A 17,509-nucleotide genomic window follows, 5' to 3' on the forward strand; every position below is an offset into this window, starting at 1 on the left:
GCACCAACAAGGAATTCACAGTGCCTTCCCCTTTAAGTTTCCAAAAGCACTCAAGCAGGCAGCCAATGATTATGTTCCAGACTCACATTTTGTAATTAGCATGATAAGGGCTTTAGCAAAGTCTGAGAGCTGGACCCCTACTGACTGGAAAATTGTGGCAAAAATTTCTTTACCCGCCATACCTGCCCGCCCTGTTCAGCTCTTTTAAAAGAAATAATCTCCCCTTTTATCTTCTGTTAACTAAACTCCACCCTTTCCCCCCTTGATTTCTAAGGGAACCTGCCCAGAAACCCCGCCCCTGTCCCCCTGCCGACGCAGTTATGGCAGAGAACGATGTGGAAAATGAACTCTTGGACTATGAGGATGATGAAGTGGAGACCGCAGCTGGAGGAGATGGGGCCGAAGCCCCTGCCAAGAAGGATGTCAAAGGCTCCTACGTCTCCATCCACATCTCTGGCTTCCATGACTTTCTGCTCAATCCAGAGTTGCTCCGTACCATTGTTGACTGTGGTTTTGAGCATCCGTCAGAAGTCCAGCATGAATGCATCCCTCAGGCCATTCTGGGAATGGATGTCCTGTGCCAGGCCAAGTCAGGCATGGGGAAGACTGCAGTGTTTGTCCTGGCCACACTGCAACAGCTCGAACCAGTTACTGGGCAGGTGTCTGTGCTGGTGATGTGTCACAATCGGGAGTTGGCTTTCCAGATCAGCAAGGAGTATGAATGGTTCTCTAAATACATGCCCAATGTCAAGGTCGCAGTGTTTTTCGGTGGTCTCTCTATCAAGAAGGATGAAGAGGTGCTGAAGAAGAATTGCCCGCATCTTGTAGTGGGGACCCCTGGCCGATCCTTGCCCTGACTCGAAATAAGAGCCTGAACCTCAAACATATCAAACACTTTATCTTGGATGAATGTGATAAGATGCTTGACCAGCTTGACATGCGTTGGGATGTCCAGGAAATTTTTCGCATGATCCCCCATGAGAAGCAGGTCATGATGTTCAGTGCTACCTTGAGCAAAGATGTCCGTCCAGTCTGCCGCAAGTTCATGCAAGACCCAATGGAGATCTTCGTGGATGATGAGACGAAGCTGACGCTGCATGGGTTGCATCAGTACTACGTGAAGCTGAAGGACAACGAGAAGACCCGGAAGCTCTTTGACCTTCTAGATGTCCTTGAATTTAACCAGGTGGTGATCTTTGTGAAGTCCGTGCAGTGGTGCATTGCCCTGGCCCGGTTCCTCATGGAGCAGAACTTCCCCGCCATCGCCATCCACCGGGGCTTGTCCCAGGAAGAGAGGCTGTCTCAGTACCAGCAGTTTAAAGATTTTCAGCGACGAATTCTTGTGGCCACCAACCTGTTTGGTCGAGGCATGGACATTGAGCGGGTGAACATCGCTTTCAACTACGACATGGCTGAGGATTCAGACACCTACCTGCATCGGGTGGCCAGAGTGGACCAGTTTGGCACCAAGGGCTTGGCCATCACATTTGTTTCGGATGAGAATGATGCCAAGATTCTCAATGATGTGCAGGACCGCTTTGAGGTCAATCTTAGCGAGCTGCCGGACGAGATCGATATCTCCTCCTACATTGAACAGACACGGTAGAGGAGTCACTGGCTCTGGATGTGTGACGGTCTGTCCCTGTGTAGAAGACAGCACCCAGCGTGGGGGTGAAGGAGACACTACTGCCACATCCCTGAACCCCTCCCCCACGGTCTCCCCTTTTACATCACCACCACTCCTAAGTCCCCTGTCCCGATTTGTCAAGACTTTTTTTTAACAAAGACAAAAAATGGAGAAAAAAATTTCTTTACCCTTCAGAATGTTTACAATATTCGATGTGGTGGAATTTTACAGCCCATTCACAAGCTCAGAAGAATGCCGAGGATGGGATAGAGATAGGAATTCATCAATTGCTAGGAGATGAGAATTATATCACAGTTGAGTCTCCACTACAGTTTACTGAACAGACAATAGGACAGATACGCGAAGTTTACCCAAGGGCCTGGGAACAGATAATTCCATCAGGAGAGAGGGGGTCAAGCTACACAGCTATAAGACAGTGGAATGACCAATCCTATGCTGACTTTGTGTCCCAATTGGAAAATTATATTTCCAAATGTGCAAAAAATGTCCAGGCAATAAAACACCTACTGCATAAGCTGTCTTATGATTTCGTTAATGAACACTGTAAAAATGCCATGGGTCCCTACAGGGAACAAGGCACCCTGTTAGATGATCTCGGAACATGCAGGAATGTAGAGACAGAGGAATACAAGGCCAACCTCATGGCAGCTGCCTTGGCAAATTACACCAGACGCAGAAGAAAGTGCCTTAGTTGCAGAAAGACAGGTCCTCGAGTTCAAAGATTGTATAGGCGGTGCCAGACAACCATCCGTGCCACTAAGAGCAAGCTGCGGCCTGCACTGGAGAATGGTCCAGGGTCGGGTTTAAAAGAATCTGAACTTTGCCCCTCGCTGTGGGAAAGGAACTCATTGGGCAAGTCAATGTTGCTCAAGATTCAACAGTAAAGGATTACCTTTAGCAAAGGTTTCCTGGTGGGAAAATGGAGGAAGTAGCTTGGTCCAAGTCCTGCCCAACAGAGCTCGGAAGGCAGAGCCTCTGCCTAACCCAGCAAAAGGATCTTTGAATGGCAGGAATTGCAGGTATTGCCCAATCTCACAGCAGGAGACCAGACCAAGCCAAACTTGCAAAAGGCCAGCCTCTGTTCTCGCTGCAGTAAGTTTGACTAACCAAGAAAAGGCTCAGAAACCCTCACTGCAAGCCGTTTGTTGATTCTAGAAAGCAGGAGCCTCATACTGAAACAGTAATACAGTTTTTATCAGGAAGATCTAACCTAAGTACTAAAAGAATTCAAATTAATACTGGAGTTGGTCAGAGTTGTGAGGAAAAGCCAAAAGGTGTGATTAAATAGGAAATTAAGAGCGGTAATTGGGATTGGGGTCCTCCACTACCTAAAAGAACTATGGGATGTTTATTAGGAAAGTCTAACCTAGATTCTCAAGGTGTTCAGAGTTTTGTTGGAATTATGAATCAGGATTATGAAGAAATTAAGGCAGTGATCATTTTAAGTCATTTTTTGCTTCCTTGCATTCCTAGAGTAAAAATGTATACCTATCAGGAAAGACCACCCTCTATTAAATCAAGGGGTCTTTTGGAATGCTGTTGTGGGGAAACAACAGCACCCGCACATGGAATTAGACATTGGAGGGAAATGGTTTTTCAACTCGGATGTGCCTAGGGCATTCAGGAGGGCTTATGACCTGCCCATTAACTTCCTCTAAATCCAGCTTGGAGGGCAAGGGAGAAGTTAACCAAGACAGACGATTGCAAGAGGGTAAAATCATACAGTGTGAAGAGCCCGCAAACTTATTGGTAAACTTAGAGAAAAATGTCTGTTTCATAAGTTATTTCAAGAACAGCTGAACAAATTTACTAAGAATTTTTTCAGTCTTTCGTATCATCCCAAGTGTGGTAAGAAGTTCTCCCAATTAGTCAGCTCTCTGGATTGGCTGAGAGCTGGCAACCAACATCTACATAGCAATGAAGGCGATCTAACTAGTAGTTTAAACAAGTTAACTGAGATTGCCAGCAGAGCTTTAAATTTTGCATTGTTAAAACAGAAGGGGGAGAAGGATAATCTTATGTGTGACAAAGTTCATTTAGTCATTTTAACTAAAAATTTTTTCTCCTTACTAAAAGCTTGTAGCAAAGTTAGGGCAGAGAAACACATGTTCACTTCCACACAGAGAGCTGATCCTAAGGAGTCCCAAGAAGATGAAAATCGCGTTTGGGATCCAGGTCCACTTGTCATCGGGAGAGAGGGCTATACATTTATGTTCTTGCAGAACAAAGCTGATGGGCTCCCCTTAGAAGGACACAACCACATTTGGAGAAAGACGAAGAACACGAAGGTGCCACAAAATCTTAACCATGATCCTGTTTCCAGGTTGCTGATGCCCCGAAGAGAGGGGCTATTTGTTTGTTTTCACAGGCAAAGGAGATAGGTGGATTTTGTTTGTTTTCACAGGCAAAGGAGATAGGTGGATTTCTCTTCAGCCAGCAAGGCCCAGAAGGAGGGAGGGAAGCTCATGCTGTGCTCTGAGAGTTGAGGGAACAGCCAGACATCCTGATGAGGAAGCCAAAAGTTTTCATTTCACTCTGGGTTTCGAAACTCTGCCTTTAGGTGTGGGTGCCAGTCCTAGCCGTTTAGCCATTAACTCTCAGGCATGGACTAACTGGCTGCTCTTTAATGGAACCAGCTACGGCTTCTATAGGATAATGGGTGAGGTGTTTGCCGAATACGAAAACTCCACTACTGCGGAGGGGAGAGGAGCTATGGAAACCTGTGAAGTTATGAGTTACCAGCATGTTGTTGTTGACAGATTCAAATGACTCAAATGTCAGGGGCAGCATGGAAAGGTGTTAAGAAATGACACGGTGACTATTATTGATTGGGACCCCCAAAGTAAATTTCTAACTAATTGCTCAGAGGAATCCAACATCACCCCATGTGATTATGTCAGTAACTGAGTGACACAAGACCCCTGATGGCATTGCCATTACCAGGTCACAGCTGATGGCCTGGCGTGAAGGGGGCCTGGCGCCTCCCCGCCCCAAGTTGCTGAAGCCTGTGACGGGACTTGAATAGTGGGACCTTTGGAAATTACTGCTTGACACTAAGCCTTTAACAGGCTATACAGGAAGCCTTATTGGCACCAGTCAGTCTGGCTTTATTTATGCTTTTCACAAGAATGAGAGTCGATACATAGTCTTGTGTGTAAAGCTGCCTTATGTACTATGTGGTGCCAATTGCCATATTATAAACTGTTCACTTGCATTAACCATGCTCTGCTTATAAACCTTTCAAAAGACAGCATCCTCATCCTAAAGAGCAGGGGGGGGGGCTGTGGATCCCGGTGGAGATGAAGCGCAGATGGAAGAGCAGTCCGGAATCGTCCTTCTTGATGCAAGTGGTGTCGGAGATGCTGAGCAGACCTCGCCGATTCGTGGGAATGCTGGTCGCAGCTATAATCGGACTCAGCCATTGCCACCACTGCTGCCGTCGCTGGGGGAGCTCTACAGGAGTCAACAAAAACTGAACATTTCGTGCAGAAGTGGCAAGTGGACTCGCATCAGCTCTGGGCCACTCAGGCAAAGGTGGACGATGAACTGGTGGGGAAAGTAGCAGAGCTGCAGCAAACTGTCCAGAGGTTGGGAGATCAAATCATGGACTTGCAACATCAGTTGATGCTGAAATGTGATTGGAATGTAACTGATTTTTGTATGACCCTTTACCCATATAATAAGACATTGCGTGATTGGGATTTGATCAGGAAACATTTGCAAGGGTTTAAGGGAGATTTTTCATTAGATGTTGACCAGCGTAAGAAGGATATTTTCCATACATTCAAAGACGGGCTTGAGGCGTCTCCTGGCTCTGATCTGAATAAGCAGTTGGTGGATGGCATAGAAAGAGGCTGGATCCCTTGAGCTTGGGCTCACAGTCTTTCACACAGCTTAAGTTCGTCTGACTGTGTTGTTTATCATCATAATTTTGATGCTCGCAGTCTCGTGTCACTTCCATAGGAAGCTAAGAGATATGAAGAGAGACCATCTTGCCTCTGTGACACTATTCCATCTGAAACATAATGCAGAAAGGGGAAATGTGGGAAACGAGCACTGAGGGAAATAAGGCTGGGACTTAATCCCTGACAGGTATGGAGGGACTCTGGAAGACTAGCATTCCATGGCAGGAGGACTGCCACTGTGGTAGTTGGTGATATAGTCCAGGTACATTTTCTTGGGGTAGTCTATCATTTTCCACAGTTTCTCCCCCTAAAGCTGTGCTGCCTTAAAGTGAACACATGGTTGATTCTGTCTTCCTACTGAAGCAGACACTCCTATTGGCTCTATCTCTTCCCGCCATGGCATCCAACTCCTCTCCTACCTTCCCCGGATAGCAGTTGGGCATGGGAAGACTATCCCCCAAGCCTGGATTCTAAACGCTTGCCAAAGCCTGAGTTTTTGGTTTAGCTATATTCATTTGGTCATTAGATTAGCCTTGACAGCTTTCAATATATAGAAAATAACCATGTAGCCACTGTGACTCTTTTGAATTATATATACACACAACAAAAGGGAGAATTGTGGGAAACAGAGGATTTCTCCCAAGTCATCTCCCCCAAATAGATGCCAAATTTAGCTGCTTGCTACACATGGTGAATGACTGTACACTTGGAGGTCAACAGAAGTAGGTCAGGGGTTATTCTCCCTAAAGGTTATCAGCCATCCAGAGCAAGCAGTCACCATTGTTTATCGCACAACAAGTAAGGCCCACTCCCTTCTGATAAGGATAGTAGTAAATTGTTTCCCTGAAAGAGAGCCCAGGGAGGTCTAGCCCATATGAGGGTGACCAAGGTTATGCTGCCATCATGAATCAAGGGTCCACCCATCTTGTCATTTTATACCCATAGTTCCACCCCTTCCTATCATGTGCACACCCCTAGCCCATCCCCTTCCTGTCACGCTTACACCTACTGTACATCCCCTTGCTATGATGTGTATGCCTATTGTACTGCCCCTGCCTGTGATGTGTATGCCTATTGTATTGCCCCTTACTGTGACGTGTGGTTACTCGTAATCACACCCTCTAGGTAGTTATAAGCCTTGGTTAGCGATAAAGTTGCCTCCTGCTCACAGCCTGGTCTCCACCCCACCTCGCCTCGGCCCATGCTGTGCGCAGACCTGGCTGGTAAGATCATGGCTGTCCAGGAGGTGAGCATGCTGCTATGAAATGTGTAGATATGACAAAATAACGATGTATGGATTACCAAGGGCACATGAGGGAGGGGGGAGAGGGGAGGGAGGGGGGAAAAAAAGAGGACCTGATGCAAGGGGCTTAAGTGGAGAGCAAATGCCTTGAGAATGATTGGGGCAGGGAATGTATGGGTGTGCTTTATACAATTGATGTATGTATATGTATGGATGGTGATAAGAGTTGTACGAGTCCCTAATAAAATGTAAAAAAAGAAAAGAGGAGAAAAAAAATGATTAGGGCAAAGACTGTACAGATGTGCTTTACACAATTGATGTATATATATGTATGAACTGTGATAAGAGTTGTATGAGCCCCTAATAAATTGTTAAAAAAAAAAAGAAATGTGTCTGACTCCATTACTTCAATCTCTCTTCTATCTCTCATGCTCTCTATGACTGTATTATCTTGACCATACAATTGCACTTACTGAACTCACTTTAAGACATGGTATATTCTTCCAGTTATATAGGTCTGGATTTCTGGCAGTAGTGATTTATAATTGATGTTGTAAAATTCCTTTCTCTGGTTAGGTTTATTCTCAAGTTGAAAAAATCTTGGCGTTCTATGATGCTCACCTTCCTGACACAATGCTGAAGACAAAGTGGGTGAATAAGCAAATGTGGTGAAGAAAGCTGATGGTGCCCGGCTATCAAAAGAGATAGTGTCTGGGGTCTTAAAAGTTTGACGGTAAAGAAGCGGCCATCTAGCTCAGAAGCAACAAGCCCACATGGAAGAAGCACACCAGCCTGTGCAATCACGAGGTGTCAAAGGGATCAGGTATAAGGCATCATCAGAACAAAAAATCTTACCATAGTGAATGAGCGGGGAGTTCAGAGTGGAGACCCAAAACCCATTTGTAGGCCACTGGAGATCCCCTTGCAGAGGGGTCTCGGGGAGGAGATAAGTCAGTTAGGGTGTAATGTGGCAACAATGAAAAATACAAATTTCCTTTATTTCCTAAATGCTTCCTCCCCCCACCCCCCACTAACATGATCCGAATTCTACCTTGCAAGTCTGGCTAGACCAGAGGATATTCACTGGTTCAGATAAGAACTGGAAACACAGGGAATCCAGGCCAGCGGCGATACTAGGAGGGTGGAGGGAGGGCGGTTTGGAAAGTGGGAACTGATTACAAGGAGCTACATGTGACCTCCTCCCTGGGGGACAGACAGCAGAAAAGTGGATGAAGGGAGGCGTCGGACAAGGCAAGATATGACAAAATAATAATTTATAAATTATCAAGGGTTCAGGAGAGAGTGGAGAGCAGGGAGGGAGGGGGGAAATGAGGAGCTGATGCCAGGGGCTTAAGTGGAGAGCAAATATTTTGAGAATTATGAGGACCAGGAATGTATAAATGTGCTTTACACAATTGATGTATGCATGGATTGTGATAAGAGTTGTGTGAGCCCCTAATAAAATTATTTTTAAAATCCTTTTGGCACTTATTATAAATGATATTGGTTTTCTTTCCAGAGTTCTATTGGTTAGTGTGGAAGAATTTGACTGATTTGTGTGTGTTGATATTGTTAGTTACCACTTTGCTACTCTCAGTACTCATTCTGTCCTTTGTTTTGCAAATTTGATTATTATATGTCTTGGTGATTTTCTTTTAGGGTCTAGCCTGTTTGGGATTTATCGAGCTCCTTGGAATGGTATCTTTTTGTTTTTCGTAGGGAAGTGTTCTGCCAGCAAATATTCAACAATTCTCTCTGTGGGTTTTTGTTTTGTTTTTGCCACTTCCTATACTGGAATTATAATCACTTAAAAATATCCCCTTACTGTTCTATGTAATTTTCAGGCTTCCTTTCTTTTGTGTTTCCTTTTTGTCCTGATTTCATCACACACAAACTGGTGTCTAGGAATTTGTCCTCTAGTTTGTGGCTCTGATTTTCTACTGATTTAATGCTATTCCCTTGTACATCCGATGTTTCATCTATCTTCTGAAACTTGGTGTTCATCTTTTGAATTTCTAGTTACTGTTTCTGCATGCTTCCTAAGTGTCTATTTATTTTGTCACTTTCCCCTTACATTGTGTGTGTTTTGTTTTCTTTCTCAGTTTTTTTTTTTAGGGTATTGCCTGAGTTCCCCTGGACTTTGCTTTAGGTTTCCTTGCTCGCTCGGAAGAACCCAAGCATAAGTCTTGCATTTCTTATCAGGCAGTCCCATTGCCATTTACTCCTCAAGGTTTCCTTATTCTTTATCTTGATCACATGTATGAGCCATCTTGTCCTGTTTTGTTTTTGTTTGATTTGACGTGTATGTTGATACTGTACTTATTTGAACAGATACAGACTTGTTTTCCCCTGACTTTTTGTGCTGTTCTGATATATCTAGGCAAGCATGCGTCTCTGGCTGCTGTTTTGCTAGCCCTTGGCACTCACTATCTGGATGGGCAGGGTAATGGGTGGGATCAGGGAAGAAAATTTCTGTTTGCTGGTGTGTGGAACGACTGCGGGAGATGCAAAGTGTGTAGACGTTGCTCATTGTCTGTTGTTGGCCCCTTTGTGTAGATGTCGATAATTGTATTTTCCTGTTGGATGGGGTCATAGATGGCAAGCTTTGTGGGTGGAACTGATACTAGGAACCCAATGCTCTATTCTCATGAAACTTGGAAAAATTAGAAGAGAACATGTGAAAACAAATAAAAATAGAGGAAGAGGGAAATAAATAAAAGGAAAAATAAACAGAAGGATAAAAAGAAATAAAAGGCGTGGCACCCTGAAATCCAAGTGAATGCGTCTCTGCAGTCACTGGGGAAACAACGTGGCATGGACACCTGGCTCACCGTCTGTATGTGCAGATGCCCCTGACCACCATGGGAAATAGGTACTTGACATGCACGACAGAGGCTGCTGGTGCATGTTCGGCAAGGGTGTCCTGCTGACCTCATGAATGGTGGGTGCAGTCCAAGAGAGCACAGGGCATAGGTAGGGCGGAAAGTGGTCCAAATGAAGTGGTGGGGGTAGCAGTAGTATATCCCTGGTCACCAGGTTAGAGGGTGGGAAGAAGCCTCTCCTTGGTCACTGGGAAGATGTGGCGGGTGGGAAGAAGTAGAGAGGGACACCTCTCCAGTTCTGTTCACTAGTGTGAGCCCAGGGCAATCCTGGGCAAGTGCAGCTGCGTCTCTGGTTCTTCAGTAGGCAGAACACCGGGGAGGTGGGGCAGTGGTGGAGGAGTTGATGGGATACACTTGGAATCTGGCATCTCTAGTCACCACCGCACAGGCCTCCCCTTCCAGCTGGACCCCCAGTTCAAATGACGAAGGAACTCTCCTGCCAATCAGAATAACCCTAACTACTGACTCTTTGCTGAACCTTCCTTTCTTAGAGAGCTCCTGTTCATCTTGCGTCCCTCTGAATTTGAGAACACCGTATCTTACTGGGAATTTGATGAAGTTGGCTTCTTCTCATTTAAGTATGTTGCCTTCTGTGTCCCCAGATTACTATGCTGTGTTGGGCCTCTGCTCTCTCTCCTTGTTCATTGTTTTCAATTGTGTTGTTTTCCAATTGGTGCTGAATCTATTTTTAAAAAATCATTTTATTGGGGGCTTGTACAACTCATCACAATCCATCCATCTATCCATTGTGTCAGCACATTTGTACGTTTGCTGCCATCATCATTCTCCAAAAATTTGCTTTCTACTTGAGTCCTTGGTATCAGCTCCTCATGTTTCCCCCTCCTTTCTTTTCCTCCCTCCCGAACCCTTGATAATTTATAAATTATTATTATTTTATCATGTCTCACACTGTCTATGTCTCCCTTCATCCACTTTTCTGTTGTCTGTCCCCCAGGGAGGGGGTTATATGTACATCGTTGTGATCGGTTCCCCCTTTCTACCCCACCTTCCCCTTCCCCTCCTGGTATCTCGACTCTCATTATTGATCTGGGTTGGAGGGGGTGGAGCGGGGGGGTTATCTATCCTGGATTCCCTGTGTTTCCAGTTCCTATATGTGCCAGTGCACATCCTCTGGCCTAGCTGGATTTGTGAGGTGGAATTGGGGTCATGATAGTGGGGGTGGGTGGGAAGCATTAGAGGACTAGAGGAAAGTTGTATGTTTCATTGGTGCTATACTGCACCCTGACTGGCTCGTCTCCTCATTGAGGCCCTTCTGTAAGTTGCCTACAGATGGGCTTTGGGTCTCTACCCTCACTTCCCCTCATTCACAATGATATGATTTTTTGATGCCTGATACCTGATCCTATTCACACAGGCCTGAATCAAATTCTTTATCCTTTCAATTGCTGCTCCAAATCCTGAGATAACCCTCTGAATGTCTCAATTAGCTCCTTGAGCCTTTATTATATAGTCTGGTCAGATTGTTTTGGCAGGACACTATCTAGTTGCCTTTTACACTAGTATAATTTTGTTTAAGATGTTTTAAAAAAAACAGCTGTAAGCATTACATTCACAGGGAACTGTCAGAAATTCAAACAGATTCAATTCAAAGATTGAAGAGCATGTGGGATGAGGTAAGATGTATCTTGGCCTCTGGCAATGATCTCTGATACCAGTACGAAGTAGCAGTTTGGGTCCTTCTGCAGCATTAGCTCAGCACATGGAGCATGGACTTTTATTCACAGTGGTTGCCAGTGCCCACCCCATTCATAGTACATTCTTTATGTTACAGATAAAGAACTTGTAGTCACAGAGGTTAAATGATGGGTTCCAACATGGTGGTGAACAATTGGGAAATTCTAATTTTCGAAATTTCAGGCTCCTGTTTTTAAAACCACAAAATACCTTTATTTGTGTCACAACCTGTGGTAGTTACATAATCTGGTGTCAATTTAGACAATTAAGAGTGAAGGGGTGGACTCTAGTCTGTCAATTGGGTCATAGCCAATGAGCCCTCTGGGTGGGCCTGGCCTTCACCTGAGGATTCTGGGAACTCCAGTATTTTCCTCCTTGGAGGCAGGAGACACTCTTAGCTCTCAGCTCACTTCCCGAAAGACATTTCTGATGAGAAGCCACATGAAGCTACCCTGAGGCAATCAGAGTTTCAGAGCTTAAGGAACCATGTGGAGACCCCTACCAGAGCTGAGATGCTTACAATGCGACTGGATCCACAAGACTTTAACCCGCTGGACTGTGATCTTTCTGCATTCAGAATCATTGCATGTGTTTCAGGAGTCTGAAGAGGACTTTATAGATTGGTATCAGACACATGAGCTAATATCAGACTTATGGACTTGGTGAGGACTGGGCTGGGGCCTTTAGCTCTTTCTTATACACATATGAGTCTCCCTGAATTTGTTTCTCTATTCTACCCACACTGACACACAATCCTAACCTCCTCTTGTAGCTTTAGCAACAGAGCCACATTGCCCTGAATGAGGGTCCATAAGATATAAAAATATCTGGGGAGTCTAAGATATTAATGAGAGCTTTATGCTGATCTGCATGATAAATAGCATCCAAAGACACATCAATTCCTTGCAATAGTGACTGCCAATATCAACATGACAAAACTCAACACTCTTTTTACACTAGCCAGGTGTGTGTCTCCTGCCAAAGAAACGTTAGAACTGCCACTGTGTCTTTGGAAAATAAGAGATCTTTACTTCTACATCCTTGCAAGATAAATGGGTCACCTTCTTGGCCCAGCATCCATATCGATTTTTTCCCACCTCTCTCTCCTCTGGGGATAAATTGAGACAGGGTTGGACAACTACAGCCCACTGACCACACACATCCTGCTACCTGTTTTTGAAAGAGGATAACCGTGCTCATTCGTTCACATGTAGTCTATGGCTGAGTGGGTCTTGCAAAAGCATAGTTGCACCAGGAGCTGTACAGCCTGCACAGGCTAAGTATTTACGATCTGATCATTTATGGTCTCTGACCTAAGTTGTGATGTCTATTTTGTGGACAAACCCTGGCACCTCCTCAATTTTCCATTTCTAGAAATCTACTGGTATTCTGCTACAGGATTAAACATGAATCTTCTGATTTATAATCTGCTGCTTATTTTCCATGTTATCGATGGATTCACAATTCCACCCACCCTACAGTACTGGCTGGACCAGAGGTCCTCAAATAGACTTTTTATAAAAAGCAAGACCCAACAAACTAAAGCCTCCCCCCCAAAAAAAAGACACACAACACAAACTTTTAGTTTGAAAGAAACATTTTCTGTGGTAATTTTCTGGAGAAGGCACATTGCTTGTCTCTCTCTCCTAAAGATGCTAACCAATTCTCAGCCAGAAAATGAGACGATAAGCGAGTATAGTCCATTTGAAAGCAGCTTCCCAGAGCTATAATTGACACACCACAAAATTTACTCACTGCAAGTATACAATTAAATCACTCTAAGGAATTCTTACTTGTGCAATTATCACCACCATAAAGTTTTACAACATTTCTGGCACACCATAAAGTTTCCTCATGCCTGTGTGCAGGTAATCCCCACTCTGCCCACCAGGTGGAGGGCCTAGGTGGTATCACACAGTTAATGTGCTCGCTGCTAACTCTAAGGTCTGGGACCATCCAAAGGTCCCCCAGATGAAAGACCTAGCTACTTGCTTGTGAACCATCAGCCCTTAGAAGCCGGTTAGAGCAGAAACATACTCCATCACTCAGGGGTCTGCCTTGGGCTACGGTTCACTGAAGAGCAAATGGTTTTACCTTCCAGATGGATTACAAAGGAGCCTTGAGAGCTTATCGAGCCAACCCTCACATTTTACAGATGGGAAAAGTGAGGCCCATAAAGGGGGAAAAATCACTTGCCTACTATCATGCTCTTGAGGTAATGCCAGTCTTTAATGATGTTGAACTTGGGTTTCAGCTCCTAGAAGGCCATTGTTCAAATCCTGGCTCTGTTTCTTACTGATCACAGGATTTAGACTGTTTACTTTACTCTTCAGAGCCTCCCTTATAAAATGGAGAAAAATACTTTGTGTCACATTGGCTCATTAGTCAGTACTCCAGCAACAGTTGCTATACTCAGGTCTCTTGGATTACAGATTGATGTTTTTCTTAGTTTAGAAGCTGAAACTGTTGAGAAACAAAGTAGTTTAGTTTGGCTTGGAGAAGTGTATTAGATGGGTGCCCCTAGGAGAAAATAGAGACAGAAAAAGCATCACTAACATTCATAGAATAAATGTGTCCATCCACAAACTCTCATTTGTTCCCCAATGTGTTAGACTGGGTTGACTAGAGAAGCAAATCCATAGACACTCATATGTGTGTAATCGAGAGTTTTAGATCAAAGAGCCAGTGTACATTGAGAAAACACCCCAGCCCAGTCCAGATCAAGTCAATATGTCTGATATTAGCCCACATGTCTGATACTAGTCCATAAATTCCTCGTCAGATGCACACAGCAATGATGCCAAATTCAGGAAGATGACAGGGTGGTGGGTGAAAAGTCTTGTGGGTCCAATGCCAGTGGAAGCATCACAGGGCTGACTCGGGCCTCTGCCACATGGCTCACTCAGGTCTCAGCACACTCCACATGGCTTGCCAACAGGAAGGTGAAGCAGAGAGTGTAGCCTTCTTGCAGGGAGAAAGAGAAGAAGTTCCCAGAATTCTCATGAGAGCATCATGCCCACCTGGAGGCACCATCAGGCTGTGGCCTGATTGACAGGCTGGACTCTACTCCTTCACTCTAGTTATCAAGTTGACACGAAATTATGTAGCTACCGCAACCCACAACAATATTCTTAGCTTCTAAATCACATTTGTGAAACCAAGGACCCGAATACACGACATAGCACAATATATTCAAAGGTAGTTTCTGACCCTATTTCTGTGCTTCTTGCCCCAAGAAACTATAGAAAGGTTATTTTCAAAAAGGGCTAGAATGCCAGTTCAGGAAATGAAGGGAGATGTGTATTGAAAATTGATCAATGTAACCAAGATCCAAGATCAACTGGCATAAAATAGTTCTGCATCCTAATTTGATGAGTAGTAACTGGGGTATTAAAAGCTGATGAGTAGCCATCTAAGTCTCTTCCCATCCAGAGGAAAGAAGAGGATAAACATGGAAAGACATATGGAAACAATTAGTGTAGTGGGCTAATACATGACACAAGCATCAGTCTCCACAACCCTGAGACCAGAAGAACTAGATGGTGCCCAGCTATCACCACCAACTGCTCTAAAAGGGAGGGATTACCTTAGAAACTCCCAGATAGAGTGGGAGAAAATAACGGAACAGAATGCAGAATGACAACAGAGACCAGGCTTACTGGTTGGAGAGAGACTGACACCACCCCTAAATCTATGGTCCTTACCCTTCAAGTCTGGAATTGAACTCATCCCTGGCTTAGAATGAGCATCTATTTCAGATCAAGGCAGTATTTACAAAGGACATGTTCGCAGGGTTAAGATAGAAGGAGGAATGAAAGCAGGACACACTGTAAAGAAGTGGGATGCGTGATGGTCAATTGAGGGGTTTGTAGCAGATTAGTTGAATAAGAAAGTACATAAATTGTTGATTGTAAACCTCCTAATTCACAATAAAAAAGTTAAAAAGTAAACAATATTGATCCCTGGGCCAGGGTACCTACTGGTGAAGTTGGGAAAATGACTGTCCACTGGTTGATTTTGCTTACTGTGGCCAGAGGAGGAGGTGCTGCTAGGCGTTGCTCCTGCAGCCCACCAGGGAGAGGACCAGGTCCATGCGACTGAGCCTTTTCTATGCGTTGTTTGTTTGTTTCCCATTTGTGTTTTGTGTGAATTTCTGTATACGAGGGGTATGCCCCCAAATGGGATTTGTTTCCCAAAGCTATGTATTTAATACTAAAAACCAAAACCTTATCACCTTCAAAGTACTCTCCATTACACTTAATACATCTATCCAATCTGCGATTCCATTCTTGGAAACATTTTTAAAACTCATCTGTTAGGATGGCTGACAGCACTGCCCTCTTTTTTGGTTTGCTTTTAATTAAAAGATAATTTTGTTGGGGACTCTTACAACTCTTATTACAGTCCATACATCAATTGCATCAGGCACGTTTGCACATATGTTGCTACCTTCTTTTCCAGACTTGAACTTTCTATTGAATCCCTGGTATCAGCTCCTCTTTTTCCCTCCCTCTCCCCCGACCTTCGTGACTCCTTGATACATTATAAAGTATGATTATTTTCATATCTCACACCTACCTCCGTCTCCCTTCCCCCACAGTTTCTGTTGTTCTTCCCCCTGGAGGGTGTGTGTGGTTATGTGTGGATCATTGTGATCAGTTCCCCCCTCCTCCCTAGTTTTTTCCCTTCAAATCATCAAATCACTATCCTTTCATGTCCCTCTGAGTTCATGGAACCAAAAAGCAGTTGCTCAGAGAGAGGTCAGGTGCGTCAGGTCCATGGAGCAAGAGAGGGTTTTTTGTTTTTTGCAAAAAACTGGCACACTAGCAGGTGTGTTGGCATGGTGGCAAAACCAGTGCCCTGTCTGCCATAAATCAGGCTCTTTTGGGTCACATACTGTTACACAATCTTTTCAGAATCTCTAAATAGATAGTTTGATTAACAGTCTGACCTGGTGGAATGAACTCCAAATGCACTACAAGTCGACATTTTTTTTGGGGGGGGCAGGTGTATGAAATATTTACAAGTGTTTATGGATTCTTTAAAAAAATCATTTCATTGGGGGCTCATACAACTCTTATCACAATCCATCCATCCATCCATCCATCCATCCATCCATCCATCCATCCATCCATCCATCCATCCATCCATCCATCCATTGTGTCAAGCACATTTGTACATTTATTGCCACCATCATTTTCAAAACATTTTCTTTCTACTTGAGCCCTTGATATCAGCTCTCAAAAGAAACAAAAACCCTACATAGGTCCAGGTATGTTTGCTGACCCCCATGAGACACCCCTCCCCCCAGGTCCTGAGGGCGATCCCTAGCCCAACGTCCATTCTTGGGGCTCCTCAGGGGCTCTGTGCCCCAGCTTTACTCCAATTGCTGCTGTTATGCTCCATTCCCACATTGTCTCCCCACCACGTGTCCTTATTATTGTCCCCTGTCTCTGCATGCTCCAGTTAGGGGACAACATGTCTTGAGATGTTGGCAGTCCCACAGTCCTTTCTGTGCCTTAGCAGCTCCATGCAGGGACCTCATCCTCTGGGCTTGGTGTGCCTATGTGGAGTCTAGGCCGACTGCCCCTTTCTCTTTTTCCTTCTTGGTTTGCTTCCTTGTGGGTATGGTAAGTTGGTTCCTTTCCCCCACCTGAAGATCCAGTGTCATTCTCTGAGACACATACTTCCAGGGCGATGGTCAGGCTGGTTCTGCAGTCCAGTCTTTTCAAGCACTCCTCCACGTGTTACCCCTCCTGGTTTGGTGCGCCGTGGTGGGGTCTGTGTGCATGTTCCAGTTCTGTGACAATACAACCAGTACTCTCCCCCTGGATGGGTTAGTGCCCTGTTTCCCCCATGCCATCATCTCAGTTTCTCCCCACCCCCATTCTCCCTCCTCCTTCTCCCTTTCCCCTTTTTTATGTTGTATTCACATGTACCTCCCTGGGTTAGGTCTGACCTCCTCCCGACTGTCTATGCTTCCACCCGTATATTGTGAGATAAGTGTCTTTTCTTCTATTTCTGCTGTGCTGATTATACTTACCTCAGGGGACTCATGTTATACTTGTCCTTTTGAGATGGGCATACCTCGCTTAGCATAATACCTTCCAACTCTTACTATGAAACGACGTGCTTC

At 44.7% G+C, this 17,509-nt stretch overlaps 1 pseudogene; it reads left to right on the forward strand.

Moving 5' to 3' along the window:
• Positions 1-238: 238 nt before the first annotated feature.
• Positions 239-1,650, forward strand: LOC142441070 (spliceosome RNA helicase DDX39B pseudogene; annotated as a pseudogene).
• Positions 1,651-17,509: the final 15,859 nt, after the last annotated feature.

This window comes from Tenrec ecaudatus, chromosome 2 (assembly GCF_050624435.1).
Source record: "Tenrec ecaudatus isolate mTenEca1 chromosome 2, mTenEca1.hap1, whole genome shotgun sequence".
Classification (NCBI taxonomy): domain Eukaryota; kingdom Metazoa; phylum Chordata; class Mammalia; order Afrosoricida; family Tenrecidae; genus Tenrec; species Tenrec ecaudatus.